Here is a 23232-nt window from a genome sequence, read left to right on the forward strand (position 1 = left end):
GTGCCTGCCGGGAAGTGAGGGCATTTTCCCGGCACAGGGGTGGACTGGCTCTGCCCAGGGTGTATCTGGTCGTCAGCGTGGGGCAGGCTCCCGGGGGCCCCGCGGAGTCCAGGTGTGCAGAGGGGCGGCCTAAGAGCAGCTGGGGTGCTTGGGTTGTAAGGTGGGCTCAGGTCCACGAGGTCATTTGATGCCAGGACAGCCCTGAGAAGTGGGCAGAGGGCTTGGTGCAGCCTAAGTTTACAGAGGGAGAAAATAACCCAGGGACCGGCCAGTCAGGACCAGAACTCAACCCTTGTGGTCTCAATGGGGACTGTTTCTCCTGTGCTATGTTGGGCGGCTGACCCCATCTCAGACCGACTGATAAGCCCACTTTTAGACTCAGGCTTTGGAGTTTTAGTTTAAGAAAGCTCCAGTTAAGAACACCAGTATGTTCCGAAGGAAGATTAACTACTTAGCCCACGTTTAGTTTATGTCTGAAGGTTGAGCTGGGCTGAGAGGGAAGGAGATGCTTGGAGTAAAAGCAGCCTGTCCTTGGCCAGGAAGCTGCGGTTTCTGCCCTGCTCGTACCCAGTGGGGAGAGGGGAGCTTAGGGAAGGTGAAAGCTGACAGGTGTGAGATGGTGGGTGTGCCCTTGAGTGTCTCCCCACCTTCTTTTTCCTTCTCTCTCACACCTAGTTCTTTATGTCATGATTCTCAAAGCATTGTCCAGGGACTCCGGGCGGTACCCAGGACTCCCAGGAGCTTCACAAGTTAGAAATTATTTTAGTAATAATATGAAGCAGTTATTGGCCTTTTCATTCTCATTTTCTCACAAGTGTACAGTGGTAGTTCCCAGAGACTACATGATGTATAATTTTCCAACATGTCTGCAGAAGCAGACATGAGAATCCAGCAGTTTTAAGGCAGATATGAAAGAGAATTGTAAAAATGCAGAACAATGCTACTTTTCTAATTAGATTTTAATACTGTTATTTTCAAATGATTTAATAAATATTTGAACAATTTTTCTGTTATAATTTCTGAAATGATAAATACCAATAGATATTTGGGTCCCCCAATAATTTTTTTAAAGACAATTTTAAAGAGCAGTTTTAGGTTTACAACAGAATTGAGAGGGAGGTACAGAGATATCCCATATACCCCCTGTCCTCACACAGACATAGCCCCCCCCCTCCATTATTAACATCACTCACCAGAATGGTACTTGTTTTTTGTTTTTTTTGTGTTTTTTTGTTTGTGTGTGTGTGTGTATTTTTTTTTAACCAGAAATGAATCTATTGATTTATCATAATCACTGAGTCCACAGTTTACATTACAGTTCACTCTTGGTGGTGTACTTTCTGTGGGTTTGGACAAAAGTATAATGACATGTACCCATCGTTTGGTATCATATGGAGTATTTTCACTGCCTTAAAAATTCTCTGTGCTCTATTTTTCTCTCTCTACCACCCACCCCTGGCAACCACTGATCTTTTCACTGTTTCCATAGTTTTGCCTTTTCTACAATCATACAGTTGGAATCATATAGTATGTAGCCTTTTCAGATTGCCTTATTTCACTTACTGATATGTATTTAAGCTTCATCCATATCTTTTCATGGCCTGATAGCTCATTTCTTTTTCTTGCTGAATAGTATTCCATTGTCTGGATGAACCACAGTTTACTTATCCATTCATCTACTGAAGGCCATCTCGGTTGATTCCAAGTTTTGGCAATTGTGAATAAAACTGCTATAAACATCTATGTGCAGGTTTTTGTGTGGAGGCCTCAGTAATTTTTCAGAGGGCAAGGAGGTCCTACTGCTTTAAGTCATATTTAGTTCTGTCACACCCCTTTTCCTATCTTCCTCCATCTTTTCAGTTTCGTTCGTGGGCTGCCGTCTCTTTGTCTTTTCAGTTTAGGTAACTGCAGTTTAAATGATGGGAAAGAATGCTAATATCCAAACTACTGATTTGGGCCTTGTAGAAGGTTCTTTGCTGTGAATTAAACAGTCTGCTTAGGGACAGAGGGAAAGGCAGGCGGGGGCTGGAAAGCCGGCCGGCAGCTTATTGCCTGTGTGATTGTCATCAAGTGTGATTTTACCTTCCTGACCTTACATTTGCTGATTCAAAAGAATGGGGATAATATCTGTGCCGCTGGATTGTTGGGACACTTATAAACTGTTGAGTAGCTGTTCAGTATTGCTGGCTGTGGTGTGACACCAAAAAGGAAAAAAAAAAGGAGAAAAAAAGGTACAAATTACCCTAACAAAAACTTTTCCATTCTCGCCAGTTCTTGCTTATTGACCTCATAATTTCAGAGTTGAAATAAGAGGCTACATTTCATATTGTTTTTCCCCAGTGATTAAAGATTGTGCTATCTGCTTGAAAGTTCACGTTGTATCAGATTTGATCTTACGGGGGTTAGAAGACAGTGATCCTGATTTCTCGATGTTTTTTTTTAACATTCTGCTGCAGTAAAATGCTCCATGGGAGGCCAGAAATAAAGCTTCTCTAGCTCAGATTCACTGAGGCAAGGTGAGGCCTCCTGTGGCCGGTCTCTGCTCCCCAGGCCTTTGAAGTTCAAGTAGGTATGGGAGGGGGTGGGGTTCATTAGTGTGAGTGCTGTGTGTATAGTGGGAAGTTTGTACAGGGTCCGGCACTCCCAGGACATAAGAGCCCAGGAAACAGTTTGCTTCCAAAAAAAACAAAAACCTGGTTGTGCAGTTTTCTGTGCACATCATAGCTGCCCTCAGTGCAGGGATTCATCCACTAGTCCGCCTCCCCAGGTGTGGTGTGGGCACAGCCAAGGTCCCCCGTCTCTCCCCAAGACCAGCTTGCCAGGCCGAGTCCTTCTTGTCCCTACTCCGGTGGAGGGTCCCCCAGGCTCCGGGAATGCCCCGGCTGCTGAGGGTCACACCTGCCCTGTGGTGCATAGGACAGCATGTCCTTGACTGGGACCCCAGAGGATTCTGGGCCACTTGAGGCTCCTCCCTGGGGTTTGCAGGGAATATTTAAAAGCAACATCTGAAATGAGATAAGATTTTAAAATGTTTTTGAGTTTGTTTCTTGGCAGACCGGAGCTCTCTCCTGAGGGCCTGGGGGGCGAGTGGGTGTGCACAATGCAAGGCTTATAGGCCCCACCTGACCTTTCTGGGTCCCCCAGACCCCCTCACCACGCTTCCTCAGGGCTCCCCTCCCTGACCTGGCTGTGCTGGGCCTGCCTGTTTCCCCCTCCCCCTTGTTTCTCTTCACTGCCTTTTCTTTCCTTCCCTGGAGCAATGCACATTTCTCTTCCTTAACTTTTGCGAAGGTTTAGTTTTTCCCCTCAGTCTTCTATATACATGCAAGTATTTCATGAAAAACTTCTCATTGCAAAGAGTCAAATAATATGGAAAACGTGAAAGTTTCTTAAACTATCCCCTCCCCCAACCATTTTTTCTTTTTTGATTGTGGTGAAATACACAGAAAATAAAATTTACCATTTTAACCATTTTTAAGTGTGCAGTGGCATTAAGTACATTCACAGTGTTGTGCGACCATCATCCACGAACTTCGGCATCCTCACAGTTTGACACTCTACTCATTAAACACTAACTCCCTCGTCCTTCCTCCCCACAGCCCCTGGCAAGCATCATTCTACTTTCTGTCTCTACGAATCTCTACTGTAGTTACTTCACATAAGTGGAATCATCCAATATTTGTCCTTTGGAGTCTGGCTTTTGCACTTAGCAGAGTGTCCTGAAGGTTCGTCCATATTGTGACACATGACAGAATCTCCTTCCTTTTTAAGGCTGGATAACACTCCACTGCATGGATAGACCACATTTTGTTTACCCGTTCATTTGTTGATGGACTTTTGGTCCTCCGACCACTTTGAATACTTTAGTGTGTTGTAGGGTTTTTTTCTACTTTTTCTATTTTCCTATGAGTTCACATATACATGCGAACATTTTCTTATATAAACAAGATCATGCTATGTGTTTTGTCCTATAGCTTGCTCTTTTACAATTTAATTTTTATGTTCATGATATAATGTATGAACCTACTTAATACAAAAAATACTATGAGGTTTGGAGTGAGAAGCATCCACCCCTGTTCCACCCCCTTCATCCCTCATCCCCTTTCCTCACTGGCAAACACTTCCAAGTCTTTCATTGGATTCTTATGTTATTTACCTCTATTTCCTTAAAAGCATGCGTAAACAGCTACTTCTTGATTATTTAATGACTTACTCATATAAAAAATGAAGATTCCCACTAATGCCCACTTTCTTTCCTTATTCCCCCAAATCCGTGCATCCCCATTTTTACTTAAATCACTATCCAGTGTTCACATCGCTGTGACTACCTAAGTATTATTCTCAGCCATGCCCCTTAGCGTACCATATTTCATTTCCTTTCTTTCACAACTTCTGGTGTTCTCTTGGGCTAACAATTGCCCCTTTTATTCATTTGCTTAGTTTTGTATAAACTCATCACTCCCTGGCCTCCACACTTTTGGATACAACAGTTGCACTCCTCTCAATTTGGTCAAACCTGTCAGTTAACTGGCAGTTCTGTTCCTCCTGGCCCGCCACGGACACATCCATCCAGGAGGCCTCCTTCTGGGGCTTTAGTCTGGACTGGCTTTACCATCGTCTTCACCATTATCTTGGGAGTTTCCTTTGCATCTCCTCTATAGTCAAGTCACTGTTTCCCCAGGCCTTCTCTTTTTTGGTTACCCTTTGTGGAGGATTAGAGATGGCCATGAGTTCTTTAACACTGCTCCCATTGAGAGGTGTGCTTTGTGAACCCTCCCCTTGAATCTGGGTGGCTTATGACTGCTTTGACCCACAGGATATGGCTGAAGTGACAGTGTCCAGGCTCAGGCCTAAAGTGACCGGTACCTTCCACTTCCTGTCTCTTGAGGCCCCAAGCTTCCATGTGAAAAGTTCTACCAGCCTAAGGCTGCCACGCTGTGAGGAAGCCCGAGCTGGTCCATGTAGAGATACCCCATAGAGAGATGCTGACCATTCCCGACCGCTGCAGCCTCCAGCCATCTAAGTCATCTAAGCTGGGGCCCCAGACACTGAGAAGCAGAGACACGCCATCTCTACTTGATCCTGTGTGTCCAAATTCCTGTTAGAAAGAGTAGTGAGATATAATGATAATGAATTGTTGTTTTAAGCCACTGAGTTTTGGGGTACATTGTTACCATAGCCATAGATAACCAGGACAGTCTCTCATCTAATAGCTTCTTGAGAAAGGATACCAGAGAGTTAACTTTTTGAGATTTTTGAGATCTTCATGTCTGAAAATATTTACTATCAAAATCGGCTGAATATTTGTACAGGTGTAGAATTCTAGGCTGGAAGTAAAATTTCCCCCAGAATTTTAAAGACATTATGCCATTGCTTTCAAGTATCCAACATTGTTATTAATGAATCTGATCACTTCTGCACCCTGGCATTTTAATATATAAATATATGACTTGTTTTTCTTCCTCCCTCTCGGAAGTTTCTAGGACTTTCTTTTTAGCACTGGTTTCATGGAATTTCACCATGTTGTGGCTTGATGTGGGCCTCTTTTTCTTTCATTTCTTTCATTATGGAGGGCATACGATGGGCTCTTTGGAAACTCATGTTCTTCAACTATTTGCACCGCTCTCTTATCTGGACTCCTTTTGTTCACATGTTGGACCTCCTGGGCTTGTCTTCTAGTTTCCTAATCCTTTTCATCTCTTTACCTTTTCATTGTAATTCCTGGGAGATTTTCTCAACTTTATCTTCCAACTGTTCTTGAGTGATTTTAAATATCTACTATTGTATTTTTAATTTTCAAAAGTTCTTTGAGTTCTTTATTCCTTTTTTATAGCATCTGTTCTTGTTTTCTGGTTGCAAAGTCTCTTATTTCTTGGGAATAGTTGATGGTAATTTTTGAGATGTTTCCTTTTATGCTTTGTCTCTATTTCCTTTGAGTTCCTTTTTCTTTTCCCGTTTGTACTTTTGACCTCTGGCTTTTGTGTCGGAGGCTTTTGTTAAGTGTCTAGTCAGTCTTGGGTGTTTGTTCAAAATAGGAGTGAAGTGAGTAATATGAGCAAAATGCTGATTGTAATCAGGCAGGGTCCCTGGCCACAGGCTTTCTTGATCAGAGAGAACCAACCTTTCAGTGGCAGACCAGTATTAGTGTTTTGTTTTGGTCAGGGTTAATTTCTCCAGAGATGAATCTTTTAGTCCCTGAGGGATGGGTGCGTGGAGAATGAATGACAGGTCATAAGCCCAGGTGCCTGAAAGGATGGTGAGCAGGGATCCTCCATGTATGACTTTAGGCTCGTTAGAAAATGATGCTCCTCTTATGCGTGAAATCTAAAAAAGCTGTGAACTCATAAAAACAGAGTGTAATCGTGGTTACCAGGGGCTGGGTGGTAGGAAGAATAAGAGAGATGTTGTTTAAAGGTACAAACTTGCAACCAGTAGATAAAAAAGGCCTGGAGAGTTAAGGCATAGTATAGTGAATATAGAAAATAATATTGTATTATAAACATCAAACTTGCTAAAGAGAAGGCTTTTTTTTTTTTTTTTTTTTGCGGTACGTGGGCCTCTCACTGTTGTGGCCTCTCCCACTGCAGAGCACAGGCTCCGGACGCGCAGGCTTAGCGGCCATGGCCCACGGGTCTAGCCACTCCGCAGCATGTGAGACCTTCCCGGACTGGGGCACGAACCCGTGTCCCCTGCATCGGCAGGCAGACTCTCAACCACTGCGCCACCAGGGAAGCCCAAGGCTTTTTTTTTCTTACTGAAGTATCGTCGATTTACAATGTTGTGTTAGTTGCTGATGTACAGCAAAGTGATTCATATATATATACATGTACACATATATATATGAATATATATATTCTTTTTCATATTCTTTTCCATTATGGTTTATTACAAGACACTGAATAAGTTCCCTGTGCTATGCAGTAAGTCCTTGTTGTATATCTATTTGATATATAGAATTTTATATCTGCTAATCCCAAACTCCTAATTTATCCCTCCCCCACCCCTTTTAACCTTTGGTAACCATAAGTTTGTTTTGTATGTCTGTGAGTCTGTTTCTGTTTCATAAATAAGTTCATTTGTATTATTTTTTTAGATTCCACGTGTAAGTGATATATAATATTTGTCTTTCTCTGTCTGATTTACTTCACTTGGTATGTGATAATCTCTAGGTCCACCCATGTTCCTGCAAATGGCATTATTTCATTCTTTTTTATGGCTGAGTACTAGTCCGTTGTATATATGTACCATATCTTCTTTATCCATTCCTCTGTCAATTGACACTTAGGTTGCTTCTATGTCTCAGCTATTGTGAATAGTGCTGTTATGAACATTGATGTGCTGATTCCTTTTTTTTTACAAAGTTAGCATAAATTAAGCCAACAATATACTCTTTAGACATACCTGGATATATGAGAAACTCTATAAAATGAAAGTAAAGGAATGCTAAACCAAGATTCTAGAGGATTGGAGGGGGAGGGCAGAGAGATGGGAGGGGGACACATGGGTGTGGTTAGAAGTTACTGTCATTGTGCTAGTTCTCCAACTGGGTGAGTGTCTTTATCATGGATTTAAAATGATGACTTAGCCCGTGTTGCCTCCCAGTTATGGTTGTAAAAGGCAGAATTGTTTCCCGGTTGGACCAACAGTTGGAAGGAAAGAAAATAGTAAACTAACCAAGGGTCCCTCCACAGGATACTGGCAGAGAGAGAGACAGGAAGAGACTGAGAGGGACTGAGAGAAAGAGAGATCTAGAGAAAGGAACTAAAACCCCTGCTGGTAAAAGGCCAGGAGACTCAGTGGTCCCACTTCCCCTTCACAGGGCTGTCTGTGCAGTTGGTTGCACACTTTTTATATTTGATCTCTCGTTTGACTCTCAAAGGGGATAATGATGAAGTGTGAAAAGGGAATAGTTCTGGTGAAATACGTAGAGAAGAGAGGACAGAGACAGTGAAGAGGTGGGATCTGCAGGATTTGATCATTATAAATTCTGTTTACTAATTTAATGTGAGAAATTCCCTTAGAGAAGATTGTGATGTATCAATAAATACCTGGGTGATTATAAATGCTAGCTTTATTGTAACATTGGTTTGTAACTCCACGTTTTGTTTTCTACCTGCTTTAAGAGACCAATACAAAAAGACAGCGTGCGTTGGGAAGGATATAGACAAAGCGGAACCCTTGTACGCTGTGGTGGGAACACAAAATGGTGTAGCCACTATGGAAGACAGTATGGGAGTTCCTCATAAATTAAATATAGAGCTACCATGTACAGCACAGGGACTATAGCCAGTATTTTATAATAACTTTAAATGGAGTATAATCTATACAATTTTTTTTTTTTTTGTGGTACTCGGGCCTCTCACTGTTGTGGCCTCTTCTGTTGCGGAGCACAGGCTCTGGACGCGCAGGCTCAGCGGCCATGGCTCATGGGACCAGCCGCTCCGTGGCATGTGGGATCTTCCCGGACCGGGGCATGAACCCCTGTCCCCTGCATCGGCAGGCGGACTCTCAACCACTGCGCCACCAGGGAAGCCCCTAATCTATACAATTTTTGAATCACTATGTTGTATACCTGAAGCTAATACAATATTGTAACTCAGCTATACGTCAATTTAAAAAAATGATTGGGAAATAAATAAATAATAAAAAATTACGGCAAAGGGAGAAAAACCATAAGGAAGATACAAACCTAATATAGTAGTACTACTTAAGGCAAAATGTTTGGGTAATTACAGGTCAATGAAAACAACAATAATAACACCTAACATTTATCGGCTGGCCAAAATGTTTGTTCGGGTTTTTCTGTAACATCTTACGGAAAAACCCAAGCGAACTTGTTGGCCAACCCAATAGTAATTTCTTTTCTTCCTTGTTTGCCACAGTGTTAATGAAGTAAGCATTTGTCTTCACATGACGCCTCTTCCCAGAACTTCCTAGGTTTTCATTTGGGCACGTGACCCTCTCCCGTAGGTTGTATAATTCAGAGAAAGTAGACCAGTCACCTCATCAACCCCCCACCTTGACAAAGGGATTGACCCGTAACCCTGAGGAAGCCAGTGCTACTCCGGTTGGCACAGGAATAGTCCCGTGATCCAGTTTTGGCCAATGAAATAGGAAGGGAGGTTTCTGAGGGCTCCTGGGAAAGATGCTTCCTTGCTTATCTGAGAGATCTGCCGGATGGGCACGCCCTCTCATTTTGGATGCGGTGGAGTCTGGATGTGAGGCTGGCTAGGTGTGCAGCCATTTTGTCACCAAGAGGGAAGCGTGCCCTAGGAGGAAGTGACTCATAGAGGCAGGGCATGACTGAGCCAGGGAGTCAAACGTGCCCTGACCCCTGCCCCTTGTCCTGTCCCTGCAGTTCCGTGAAGTAGCAAGTTCCCTTTACTGTTCAGGCCACTGTGAGTTGGGTTTCAACCAAACTTTTGGTTTTCAACCAGAAGCACCCCAATTAGTTTGCTTTTATTTCACTTTTGTTTCACTTGCAGAGACAGAAACAGCTCACCTTGGCTTCAGGCACAGAGGCTGGAGTTCAGGTTGCTAGGGGGACACAGCCAGGAGTCCTCAGCTCTGCTCTCCTTACGTCCAGACAGACCCTGGCCACCTCGTGGCCTTTGGAGCTTTGGGTGCATGTCTCTCAGCTCAGCAGCCAGGCTGGAAGAGAGAGACTCTTCTTGGCTTCCAGCCTGGCCCAGGTCACCCTCATTGGCCCAGCTGGCCATTGCCATTGCTTTTCCTTGAAGTGGCCCCTGAGGCGGGTCACCAACCAGAACCGCGTGGGTGGGGGAGGGAGTGGGAGGCTGCTAAAGGCAAAAGGAGGTGATGTGGCCCAGAAGAGGGGAAATGCGTGCCAGACCGACAGAGCACTGGGCGCCCATCACTGGCTTCTTCCTGAGTCTCTGGGTCACTGCAGTGAGTGAAGGATGTCTCAGAAGAGCACCTGGGAAGCCAGGTCAGGCATTTCTGCCTTGAATGGGGGCACTTAAACACTGCCTGTTACGTTCCCTCCTCCTTCCTCTGGCCGTGACTTTGATCTGAAGCTGGGCAATAGCTTGGCTTTTTGGGCAGAGACTTGCTGATTGATTCCAAAAGGAAATGTTATGCATGCAAGGGACCAATGTCTGTGTAGACAGACTAGGGGTCATGGGTGCTCATTCCTCTCAGCCTTGGGAGGGACTGCAATTTCGGAGGAAATCAGGCCTATTTTCTAACGGAAGCCATTCTGACTGTGTCATGAGATCTCAGAACTGGCGCTGTTTTCGGGGTGCCGTTCCGCAGTCCTCTGCCCACTTCTCTCCCTGCCAGGGAGCTGAGATTCTCCTGTGACCTCCTGTTAGTGTGGATATGTTTTTGTTTTTATTTACTTCATTGCACCGAGCTTCGATAGCATCTCTTTTCTTTCTAAGTTCCCTTCTGTCCATCCTCTACCTTACAATCACATCCAGGCTACAACATTTATACCCTGTTCTCCCTCTGTGAATAAGGCTTTGCAGGTGGGTTGATTCCAGGAGCTGAGACTGGTTCTTACGTGGTTATGACCATGACAAAAAGTGACTGCAGGGCCCCTGATTACTTGCCCTTCTTCTCACAGGGACGGCTCTATGGACCCTGTGCAAACCTCTGTTTCTTTTGACACTATTTATGGACTTATTGTGGGAACTCAGACATCATGGGAGACCCTCAGACCCCCAGGGTCTCTCCCCATGCCCTCCTGGCAGCCGTGGGAGAGTGTTGACCTCCTCTTTGCCCTTCAGGGACTCCAGGCCTTGAAGTCCAGGTCATCATGGGCCCCTGAGGGAATCTCCATGGCCATCTTCCCATTTACCTGTAACTGGACAGGTAGGTGGACAGGTAGCTCTCAAGGTCTAGGAGGGAACCCTGGCTCCTGTGCATGTTAGACTCACCAAGGGTGCCTCCTACACAGCCAGTGAAAGGATTCGTTGTTGAAGATGATGGATTTGCCCTCTAGATCTTCTCCTGCAGAATTTGTGTACCATAATGTTCCCCCAAAGACATCCTTTGGGTTACCAAAGGTGTCACTACAATTGGAAACAGGTAGCCCCCTAAGCCAGCAGACTCCACCCTCCCGTGGTCGGAGCATGGTCTGAGGAGCCAGTTAAGGCCTGGTTGTACCTGTAGACTACAGGGCTGGGCATCCTCCAAGACCCTGAACTGTCAGCCGTAAACCCAGTACTGCTTTCTTAGCTAACCTCTCAGGTGCCACTCCCATCTCAGCACTCCCCACACGCACCCCAAAAAGTAACCCCCCTTGTTTGAAGCTTCAAGTCTCATTTCTAAACCACTCCCTGTCCTGGACGTTGAGATCCCCGTGGTGACCTGGACCAGTCAGGAGCTGCCCCCTCGGGCTGAGCTGATGCAGCATCGCCAGGATCCTGGGCAGGGGAGGAAGAGCCCCAGCAGTAGCTGCCGCGTGTACCTTTACCTAGTGAGAGACATGCCTGAGTTTGGTGACAGTTCGTGTTTTTGTCTCGGGAGATTGTATCTGCTCCTATCCCCCGCTCACTCGGCCCCATTTCCCCCTTCTCTTCCTTCCTGCTCACCCTTCCACCCCTTTCCTCCTGCCCTCCCCGCCCCACTGCCTCCCTCCCTCCCTCCTGGGACTTCCTCTCTCTGCCCACAGACACCCCACTCCTCAGCGGATCCTGCAGAGCGACTAGGTTCTCACTGCTCTGCCTTCTCTCGGGTCCTCCTGACGGAGCCAGGCAAGGGTAATTGCTAGACCAAAGGCTCTGCATTCCAGAAAACAACCAGGCCACCCCTGGGAGGTGGCACCCATCCAGCCACTTGAGGCCTAATGATGACATGTGCACTTTGTACGGGACCCGTCTTCCTCCTGCTCTGTCTTCCACGCTGGACTCCAAGCCCTTTGAAGGTAGGAGCCAGCCCGGCTTGTTTTGAATTTCCAGTGTTTAGCTGGTGTAGGCACTTAATGAACGCTCAAGGAAGGAAGGGGAGAAAAAGGATGGAGAGGGAAACTCCCTTCCCATGATCACTCGGTCACTCAGTGGAGGCCCAGGATGCAGGGGTGGGGTCTGGCACTGCCGCCTTCAGGGATTCCTGTGAGGTTTTTGTCTCTGGGGAGGGATCTTTCCTTCCCCTTCTTCCCTTTTCTCTCCGTCTTCAGAGCCTTTCTTCCTGAGAACTTTGTAGACTTTGCCCATCAGCCAAGATACCTCTCGCTAGTTGAGGGAATGTCACAGCTAGAATTAAACCTCAGCACTTAGAAACGACCCCCTTTGCATCTTCTCAGGCGCCTGCTGGCTCAGGGCCTGCAGCCTTTGACAGTTACCGCAAGATGACTCAACAGTTTCTCTTTCATTCACCGTCTACTCATCCAGGTTGTGCGTGGTGTTCTCAGGGTGGTGTCAAGGTTTGGAGCATCGGAGGTCGAGTTGTGATCGCAGTATTTGCTAGAAGGCAGATGGGCCCCTGTGCTCACTGCCTCTGGGGAGCCATGAATGCTTGTAGCGGGGTGCACCTCACCTTTTAATGGAGATGGAGCATTTTTGATTCTTGCTGATTTCAAAGAGAAGAGGGAGTTTATCTTGGGCTGAGCTGGACGTGTCTCCAGAAGGAAGTTACCAAAGAGACCAGGACCAAGGTACGGGTTATTGAAGCAGAGCCCTACTGGGAAACCAGGGTTGGTTTTCAAGTTCTTGTTGGTATTTTATTCCAGAACATCTGTGCTGCCAGGAGTCACATGGTGGTCAAAAGCTTAGGTGCCAAGGATGTTCCTTGTCATGAGGGCATTCGCATTGGTATCTGAAGATGTTCTTTCCCCTAGACCAAAACTCATTTTGACTTAGAGTTAGAGAAAAACACACACCACTGCTTTTTTTTTTTTTTTTAAAAGTCTATATTGAATTTGTTACAGTATTGCTTCTGTCTTATGTTTTAGTTTTTTGGCCACAAGGCATGTGGGATCTTAGCTCCCCGACCAGGGATCGGACCCGCACCCCTAGCATTGGAAGGCGAAGTCTTAACCACTGGATCACCAGGGAAGTCCCACACACAGCTGCTTTTTTTTAAAAAAATTAATTAATTTATTTTTTAGCGTCTTTATTGGAGTATAATTGCTTTACAGTGGTGTGTTAGTTTCTGCTTTATAACAAAGTGAATCAGCTATACATATACATATATCCCCATATCTCCTCCCTCTTGCATCTCCCTCCCACCCTCCCTATCCCACCCCTCTAGGTGGTCACAAAGCACCGAGCTGATCTCCCTGTGCGATGCGGCTGCTTCCCACTAGCTATCTATTTTACATTTGGTAGTGTATATATGTCCATGCCACTCTCTCACTTTGTCCCAGCTTACCCTTCCCCCTCCCCGTGTCCTCAAGTCCATTCTCTACGTCTGTGTCTTTATTCCTGTCCAGTGGTGTGTGTGTGTGTGTGTGTGTGTGTTTTAATACACAACGGCCTTTTTGATTTTGTTGTTGCCTTGCTTGTTGTCTCTTTTAAATTTTATTTATTTTATTTATTTTAACATCTCTCTTGGAGTATAATTGCTTTACAATGGTGTGTTAGTTTCTGCTTTGTTGTCTCTTTTTAAAATGGATTTTTTATTTTGGAATAATTTTCAATTTATAGAAAAGTTGCAGAGATAACAGAGTTTTCTCATCTCCCTCTCACCAAGTTTCCCCTGTTGTTAACGTCTTACAGAACCGCGGTACATTTGTCAAAACGAAGGCAGCGGCATCGGTACGTTGCTATGAATTAAACTCTAGACTTTACTTAGGTTTCCTCAGTTTTCCCCGAGATGGCCTCTTTCTCTTCCAGGACCCCATCCAGGACACCACGTGTTTCATTGTCACAGCTCCTTGGCCTCCTCTGGGCTGTGACAATTCCTTAGTCTTTCCTTGTTTTTCATGACCTTGACACTTTTGAAAAGTATTGGTCAGGTATTTTGCTGAATGTCCCTCAATTCAGGTCTGTCTGATGTTTTTCTCATGTTTAGGCTGAGGTTATGGGTTCTGGGGAAGTGTATGAGGGGAGATGCCCTTCTCGTCACATCATATCACATCACATCACATTATATTGTATCATATCATACCATCCCATTTATCCTATCACATCACATCACACCATATCATATCATATCATATATCATACCATATATCCTATCTTACCCTATCCTGTCCTGTCACGTCATGTCACATCATATCATTCCATGGCGTACATCCTGTCAACATGGCTCCGATTTTTTTCTTTTGCTGTAAAGTACAATGAAATACAAAACTATTAAGTGTACACTCAGAATTTTGGCAGAGGCATTCACCTATGTAACCCAAACCCCTATCAAAATAGAGAACGTTACTATCACCCCAGAAAGGTCCCTCATGCCCTTCCCAGGCCCTGCCCTTCCCCCCCCCAGAGGTAACCACTGTTCTGTTTTTGTTCCTACTGTGTTTTAGTTTTGTCTGTTTTAGAATTTAATACAAATGGAATTACATAATATGTTCACACAGCATATTTTTGGTGGTATATTAATTCAATTTAATCCCACACAGCGATGAAAATGCATGAAACACAGCTACAATAGACACTAAGATGAATCTTATTAGCCACGTTGAGTGAGAGAAGCCAGACTGAAAAGAATACATAGTGTCTAATACCATTTCTTTACTATTTAAAAGCAGTCAAAAATAATTTATGGAGTTACAAGTCAGGATGGCAGCTAGTATGGGCAGGAGGGAGGGAGTGATTGAGAGGGGGACCAAGGGGAGAGTCTGGTCGTGTAATGTGATTTCCCTGCACTTGGGTAGAGATTATACAGGTGTGTGTAACCTTCGTGATAATTCATTAGGCTATACTTTTATGATTCTTGCTTTGTTCTTGGTGTGTTACATATTATTAAAGTGTTTTAAAATAAGATACTAGTTCATGCCCATCAGTTGTTTGTGTGTATCACAGTGCCATGTGTACTTCTTATCTATTGATGTGTAGCAGATTACCTCAAAACTTAACAACCGGTTTCTGTGGGTCATGAGTTTCACAGCATCTTAGCTGGGCGGCTCTGGGTCTTTCATGAGGTTGTACATAAGATGTTGGTTGGGGCTTAAGTCATATAAAGGCTTGACTGGGGCTGGCAGACCCACCCCCAAGGAGCTGTACTCACATGGCTGTTGGCAGGAAGCCTCAGTGTTTCTCCCATGTGGACCTCTCCACGAAGCTGCTTGAGTGTCCTCACATCATGGCAGCTGGCCTCCTCCAGAGCAGGTGATCCCAGAGAGCCCAGTATAATGTTTTCTAACTTAATACATGCCATTTATGTGTATCAGTAGTACATTCCTTTTTATTGCTAAGTAGTATTCCATTTTATGACTAGACCGTAGTTTATTTATCTGCTCTGTTAGTGATGGATGCCCTGGCTGTTTCCAGTTTGGAGCTATCATTGATAAAGCTGGTATGAACATTCTTCTACAAGAATTTTTATGAACAGTTTGCTTTTCTTAGGTAAATACTAGGAGTGTCATTGTTAGGTCATAGAGTAGGTATATGTTTAGTGTTATGAGAAATTGACAGAACCTTTCCCCAAGGTGACTGTACTGTTTTACATTATCACAACAAAACATGAGAGTTTTAGTTGCTCCACATCCTTGTTAATATTTAGGTTTCTCATTAAAAACTTTTTTTTAGCCATTCAAGTGGGTGTGTAATGGTATCTCATTGTGATTTTAATTTGATTTTCCATGGTGACTTAATGACGCTGAGCGTTTTCTCTCATGCTTATCGGTCATTTTTATATTGGTCATTCTTTTGTGAAGTGTCTGTTCAAATCTTTTGGAGGACATCTATGTGTGTGTGTGTGTGTGTGTGTGTGTGTGTGTGTGTGTAGTTCACACGTATAGTTTTGTGTAACCAACCACCACCACAATCAGAATATAGCACTATTCCACCACCACAGAGAAACCTCCTGTGTTTCCCCTTTAGAGTCAGATTCTCCCCCTAACCCTAACTCCTGGCAGCCACTGATCTGTACTTCATTACTGTAATTTAGTCATGTTGAGAATGTTATCAAATTGGAATCCTATCATATGGAACTTTTTGAGATTGGCTTTTTTCCACTCAACACAATGCCTTGGAGATCCATCCCAGTTGTCATGTGTGTCAGTGGTTCATTCCTTTTTATTGCTGAGTAGTAACCTATTGTATGGATGTACCACAGTTTAATCTATGCCCCACTCAAGGGACATTTGGGTTGTTTCTAGTTTTTGGTGATTGCAAATAAAGTTGCTATAAACATTCATGTATAAGTGTTTGTGTAAACAAAGGGTTTCATTTCTCTTGGGTAAATACCCAGGAGTGGAATTGCTGAGTTATAAACATTAGTGTGTATTTAGCTTCATAGGACATTGTTAAACTCTTCCAGAGTGCCTGTACCATTTTTTAAATATTTCCCACCAGCAGTGAATGAGGGATCCAGTTGCTCTGCACCTTCTTAACACTTGGTATTGTCAGTATTTTTTATTTTCGCCTCTCTAGTAGGTATTTATGATTCGATTTTGAAACTTAGTGTCTTGTGGTTTGGTCCTAATTCCACGTGTGAAACTTCCCAGTAAGGCTTCGTCTTACTCACGCTGGATGCCCACACCCGTCACCTCTCCGAGGGAAGGTGAGATTCGTATCTTCTGCTTTAGTTCTTGCTGGTAGCATATCCTAGTTCAGAGGTTTTCAACCTTGTTCTTAGTAAAGGAACCATTTTTTCTCAAGCTAAATCCTACACAGACCACTGATAAGTCAGATGATGGTGGAGCTGCTGAGGGTAGAGCAGGGCCCGCTCTGTACCCCATACAGACACACCCCGGCAGCTGTGTCTCTTAATCTCGACACTAACGCCATCCACCCAGGACCTGCCAAGTCTCTTAATTCTATAGGGCCTCTCTCTGCCATTTGAGGCACAGAGATAATAATATTTGCCAAATCTTTATATCTTACAGACCCAAGAAACCAGAAAAGAGAAATTAAATCTGTTATTATAAAATACCCAAAACCGTTGTTGTTTATGATTTATACCGTATCGTTATACACATAGTATTTAAGGTGTCCCATTAAGATTGCTAAACGTGGGGGTTGGTATTTAAAGACAGAAAATGCACAAACAAATATGCATGTTGCATAGGAGTTGGGAGAGCTTGAGATGTTCCTGAAACCCTGCCTTTTCCATCGCAGAGATGGTTACCTTTTTGCTTGAAAAGTGTTAGGAATTTAAATATTCATATTATGATAAGCAGATGTTCAAGCTTTCAGGGAGACAGTTTCTAAAACTTCTTCATCCAGCTTTAATTTCTTTGTTAAATAGGAATGAATTCCTTGGGGGGGTGGCAGTTGGAATGAAGATCAAGCGCCATCTAGTGGTTATGTTTAAGTGTACAATTTAACACGTTTTAAAACATCTGTTTTTGGAATAGGTATTAGTTTAACACGGTTCAAAAGTCAGAAAGCATATAAAGGTACAGTGCTGTCCCCTCTCTGCCCAATTCCCCCCACCTCCACCCCACTCACACAAAAGCTAAACACTGTTATTAGTTTCTGGTTTTAAAAAAACAACATCTACCAAGCAAACATGTAGTCTTCTCCACCCCATTTTTTAAAAACATATAGAGCAGCAGTAAAAGGAATATATTCACTTGTTTGCACCTTGATTTTTTTCATTTAAAACATATCTTGGCAATTTTTCCATATTGCCATAGAAAGAAAATTTTCTTTTTGTGTAATATCCCATTGTATGGCTGTACCATATCTTACTGAATCACTTTTCTACTGATGGTGTTTTAGATGTTTGCAATGTTGCGCTGTTACAACACTACAGTGAGTAGCTTATGCCCATGGAACATTATGCTTACCCCTAATAGTGCATTTTGGGAGTTGGGGGTGGGGAATGTGAAAGACCTATAATTAAAATGTCTAACTTGTCCCTGTTGAGAAATTTCTTTAACGTAAGGAGGTTGGGTATTAATAGTTGAGAGCTGTTTAGTAGTAACCCAGTTTTCTTGAGGTATGTTTATTTTACTGGTTATAATAATTTCCCAGTTCCTCTGGCCAGTGTATATATTATCTGTGCATTAATAGTCCTCACCTGTTCTTGTCCTGTGTCCTATTTTTCTTTGTAGACTGACATAAACCGTTACTAAAATTTGACTCCAGTGAGATGCTTGGTATCTGTATGAGTAAGAAGCTTAGTTTAATGTGAAAGTAATGTGAAATTAATGTGAATTTGGGCCGCGCTGCGCAGCCTGTGGGATCTTAGTTCCCCGACCAGGGATGAACCGGTGCCTTCTGCAGTGGAAGCTCAGAGTCTTAACCACTGGACCGCCAGGGAATTCGCTCTGAATTTGGGATTTTAAAACAGATGAATAACAACCATTTAATCAAAACGTTAGTGGAATGGAAGTGTAAAGAGAGAACTATCAATAGTTACTTACGTTTTAGAATCTTGTCTGTAAAACACACCAAATGGCATTTCCATAGGCTTTGCTGTCTGGTCTTTTTAGTTTGATGTTTCTCTTGATCCACATTTTTCTTTTTTGATTACAAAATTTGTAATTGATGAATACTACAGTTTATATTAAAAAAGAGGATCCATACCTCATATTATTCTATAGCTTATATCTCCTCACATGTGTGAGGATGTCCAAAGGATAAGTTTCTAGAAGTGGAATTGCTGGGTCAAAAGGTAGGTTCCTTTGTAATTTTGATAGATATTGTTTAATTGTTGCACGTGCAGACTGTACCAATTTGTACCCTCCGTCCCTCAGGCTAGTGTGTGAGAGCATCAGCTCCTCACAACGTTGCCAACGTAGTGTGTTATCAGACTGTCTGGATTTCGTTCATGTAATAGGTGAAAATCAGTATTTCAGTGTAGTTTTAATTTGTGCTTCTCTTACTGCATATGAGAGCAGAGATTTAAAAATATATTTGTATCACTTGTATTTCTTATTCTGTGGCCCATGTGTTCAAATCATTTGCCCCCTTTTGGTCATTTTTTTTTTTTCAACTGAGGTTTAGTTGATTTACAATTTTATGTTAGTTTCAGGTGTCTAGCATAGTGATTCAGTATTTATATAGATCGTACTTCATTAAAAATTATTACAGAGTAATGGCTGTAATTTCCTGTGCTGTACAATATGTCCTTGTTGCATATCTCTTTTATGCACAGTAGTTTGTATCTCGTAATCCCATGCCCTTAGCTTGCTCCTCCCCCACCCTCTCTCCACTGGTAACAACTAGTTTGTTTTCTATGTTTGTGAGTCTCCTTCTGTTTTGCTAGATACCTTAGTTTGTTTTATTTTTTAGATTCCGCAAATAAGTGGTAGCATACAGTATTTGTCTTTCTCTGTCTGATTTATTTCTCTAAGCATAATATTCTCACCATGTTGCTGCAAATGGCAGAATTTCATCCTTTTTTATGGCTAATATTTCATCGTGTATATATACATACATATATATATAATATATATATATACATACCACATCTTCTTTATCCATTCATCTGTTGATGGACACTTGGGTTGCTTCCATATCTTGGCTATCGTAAATAGTGCTGCTATGAACATTAGGATGCGTGTATCTTTTCTTTTCTTTTTTTTTTTTTTTTAATTTATTTATTTTGGCTGCGTTGGGTCTTCATTGCTGTGCGCGGGCTTTCTCTAGTTGCGGCGAGTGGGCGCCACTCTTCGCTGCGGTGTGTGGGCCTCTCATTGTCGTGGCTTCTCCTGTTGTGGAGCACGGGCTCCAGGCGGGCAGGCCTCAGTAGCTGTGGCACGTGGGCTCAGCAGTTGTGGCTTGCAGGCTCTAGAGTTCAGTCTCAGTAGCTGTGGTGCACGGGCTCAGTTGCTCCACAGCATGTGGGATCCTCCCGGGCCAGGGCTCGAACCCGCGTCCCCTGCATTGGCAGGCAAACTCTCAACCACTGCGCCACCAGGGAAGCCCCATGTATCTTTTCAATTAGTGTTTTTTCCAGATATATACCCAGGAGTGAAATTCCTGGATCATATAGTAGTTCTATTTTTAGTTTTTTTGAGGAACCTCCATAATGTTTTCCATAGCGGCTGCACCAATTTACATTCCCACCAACAGTGTACAAGGGTTCTCTTTTCTCCACATCCTTGCCAACATTTGTTATTTGTGGTCTTTTTGATACTAGCCATTCTGACATGTGTGAGGTGATATCTCATTGTTGTTTTGATTTGCATTTCTCTAATAATCAGCGATGTTGAGCATCTTTTCATGTGCCTGTTGGCCATCTGTATTTCTTCTTTGGAAAAATGTCTATTAAGGTCTTTCTTCTGCCCACTTTAAATTGGGTCGTTTGTTTTTTTGATATTGAGTTGTATGAGTTGTTTATATATTTTGGATATTAACCCCTTGTTGGTCATATATTTGCAAATATTTTCTTCCATTCACTACATTGTCTTTTCGTTTTGTTGATGGTTTCCTTTGTTGTGCTTGCTGGTATGTTTTTAATGAATTATAGGAGCTCTGTAATTAGGGAGCTTCATCCCTTTGCAATGACATCAGTAACAAGTATTTTGTCCCTGTTTGTCATTTGCCTTTTGACTATTCTTAAGGTGTTTTTGTCATGCAGAAGTTTTTGTTATTATATAGTCACATTTATCAAATTTTTCTTTATGGCTTTTAAATATTATATCATATTAGAAAGTATTTTTTGCATTGAGATCATGAAAGAGTTCTTTATGTTTTATCTTAATACCTTGTGGTTTTGTTTTCCTCCATGTAAATCCTGATCAATTTGGAATTCATTCTAGTATATGGTGTGAGATAGGGATTCAACTTAATTTTTTCTTCCAGTTGACTACCCAATTAGAACATCTCAATGTTTTGGATTTGATATCCCAGCTTTCTCTGAAATATATTAACTTTCCATATGTATTTAATTCCGTTTCTCGACATTCTATTTTATTCCATTGGTCTATCTGCCTATTTTTGCACCGGCTGAATTACTGAGGCCTTATCACACAGATCATGGCTCCTCATTTTTAGAGTTTTTCTGGTTGTTTTTGCTTGTTTCCTTTCATATGTGAACTTCAAAATCCCTTATTGGTGTTTTTATTTAGATCATATTGACTGCATAAATTAACTTAGGGAGAATTGATTTCTTTGTGGCCTTTCTTCCTATTAAAACAAATGGTCCATGTTTCTATCTGTTCAGGTTTTTGCTTGTGTACTTTAGGAGTGTTTTAAAGTTTTCTTCAGGTAAGTTATGTACATATAAAAAGTTTATTCTTAAGTATATTTTTCTTTTGTTTTATTACTTTTGCAACTGGGATCTTTTCTTTCATGTACTTTCTAACTGATTGTTTATGTATCTATATGAAAGCCATTAACTTCTATTAATTGTGTATCCTGCCAACTCTTATTGTTTGTAGTAATTTTAGTTGTCTTGCGGGCTTCCAGGTTTATAGGACTATTGTATCAGTTACCTATAATGCAAAACTTAGCAGTTCAAAACAATAATTGATCAATATTATGGACCATGAGTTTGTGGGTGGCTGGGGGGGGTTCTTCTAGTCTTGTCTGGGCTCATTCATGAATCTGTAGTCAGCTGTAGGTTGAATAGGCAGCTCTTCTGATCTTGACTGGCTTCTTCCACATGTTTAGGGGTTGCCTGGAGGTAGGCTGGTCTGTGATGGCTTTGGCTGATACAGCTGAGCTCTTCGTACTTGTCTCTTACTTTATACACCCCACCCCACCCCACAGGCTAGTCCAGGCATGTTCTTAGATTATCTCAAGCATCTTCTCAGGGGGGATTTCAGAGGAGTAAGAGAGCAAGAAAATGCACAAATACTTTTTCGAGCCTTTGCGTCTCTCAAAGATACCAATATCTTAATGGCCAAAGCAAGTCACATGGCCAAGCTCAGACTCAAGGGTTGGGGAAGCAGACTCTGCCTCTTTATGAGAACTTCAGTGTCAAAGGACAGGGATCAAGGAGAGGTCAAGCAGAGGGGCCATCAATACAATCAACCTAACACATGCATCATCGATAAATAGTGAGAGTTTTACCCATTTCTTTCCAATTTCGATTTCTCTAAATTTTGTTCTCTTGTCTAATTGCATTGGCTGACTCCCCCAGTACAATGTTTAACAAAAACCTCTATGGTGGTTGTTTTCAAAGAGCCAGCTTTCGGATTTCTAACTGATTACTTTTCTGCTTTTCTTTTAATAATTTATTTTTTCTCCTTTCCTTTTGTTTAATTTGTTATTTTCTTCTCCTGATTTCTGTAGTCAGCTGCTGTAGCAGTTGCTGTTGATACCCCACCCTGATCCCTTTACCAGGCCTCTACACTCATCTCCTAGCTGCTATCAACATTGACTGGTATCAACTCACAGCAAAGCTCCTTGGAATTGTCCTTGCCCAATGGGAGCGACCTTCCCAGGAAATGCCTGAGGTTATGCTTTTTCCCTGGGAATGCCCACAGCTACTGACTGACAGAGTGGGAGAACTCTGTGGTGCCGCTTATACTCCAGAGCTCCCCACTCTGAGGCTAGATGTTAGCTGAGCCCACGTCTCTGCAAGCCCCCTGGCAGCCCATGCGATCTGAAAGCCTCCTGTCCCAACTGATGCTGGGAATCCTGCTGCACATCCGCACTGCCAGTTCTGATGGTCTGCTTCCCTGCCCACACTCCCAAAGGCAGTCTGTTGTTTGCCCAGCAACTTCAGACCCTTTTGCATCCTTCAGCTAAGGAGAACAGGCTTCTCTTGGAGTACTTTTTGTCTGTGTCTGCTGGAGATTCTGGGTTGGAAGATTCTGTAGCATCTTGTCCAGCATATGTACATGGGAGGCAATAAAGAAACCCAGAGAATTTGCTGGCATGGCATTCCTCAAATTCTGAGTTCCCCCAGGTGGTCTGCCTTCTTTTTTGTACTTTTCAGAGTCATCCTATGCTTGTTTATTGTGCAGTGTCTAGGGTTTTATAGTTGTAAGAGGGAGGATCTGGGAGGAATGGGGCTATTGCACCTTGGCAGGACTGGAAGTCCTCCATTATATAGTATTTCCACCAATACACATAAACAACCCAAAGAACATAGATAATAGTAAAATATAATAACATAATTAGGAACGGATGAGCTTGAGTATTACTTTTATTTTTAAAATAGAATTTATTTCAGTGCATCTTTCTATATATTAATTTTTTTTTTTTTTTTTTTTTGCGGTATGCGGGCCTCTCACTGTTGTGGCCTCTCCCGTTG

The 23232-nt window shown here is 42.9% G+C and overlaps 1 protein-coding gene across 1 annotated transcript in view; it reads left to right on the forward strand.

The window, feature by feature from the left end:
• The window catches only part of ACOXL (acyl-CoA oxidase like), a 365696-nt gene that overhangs the window by 660 nt on the left and 341804 nt on the right, over positions 1-23232 (forward strand).

The sequence above is a fragment of the Pseudorca crassidens genome, chromosome 14 (genome assembly GCF_039906515.1).
Source record: "Pseudorca crassidens isolate mPseCra1 chromosome 14, mPseCra1.hap1, whole genome shotgun sequence".
NCBI classification, from domain to species: Eukaryota; Metazoa; Chordata; class Mammalia; order Artiodactyla; family Delphinidae; genus Pseudorca; species Pseudorca crassidens.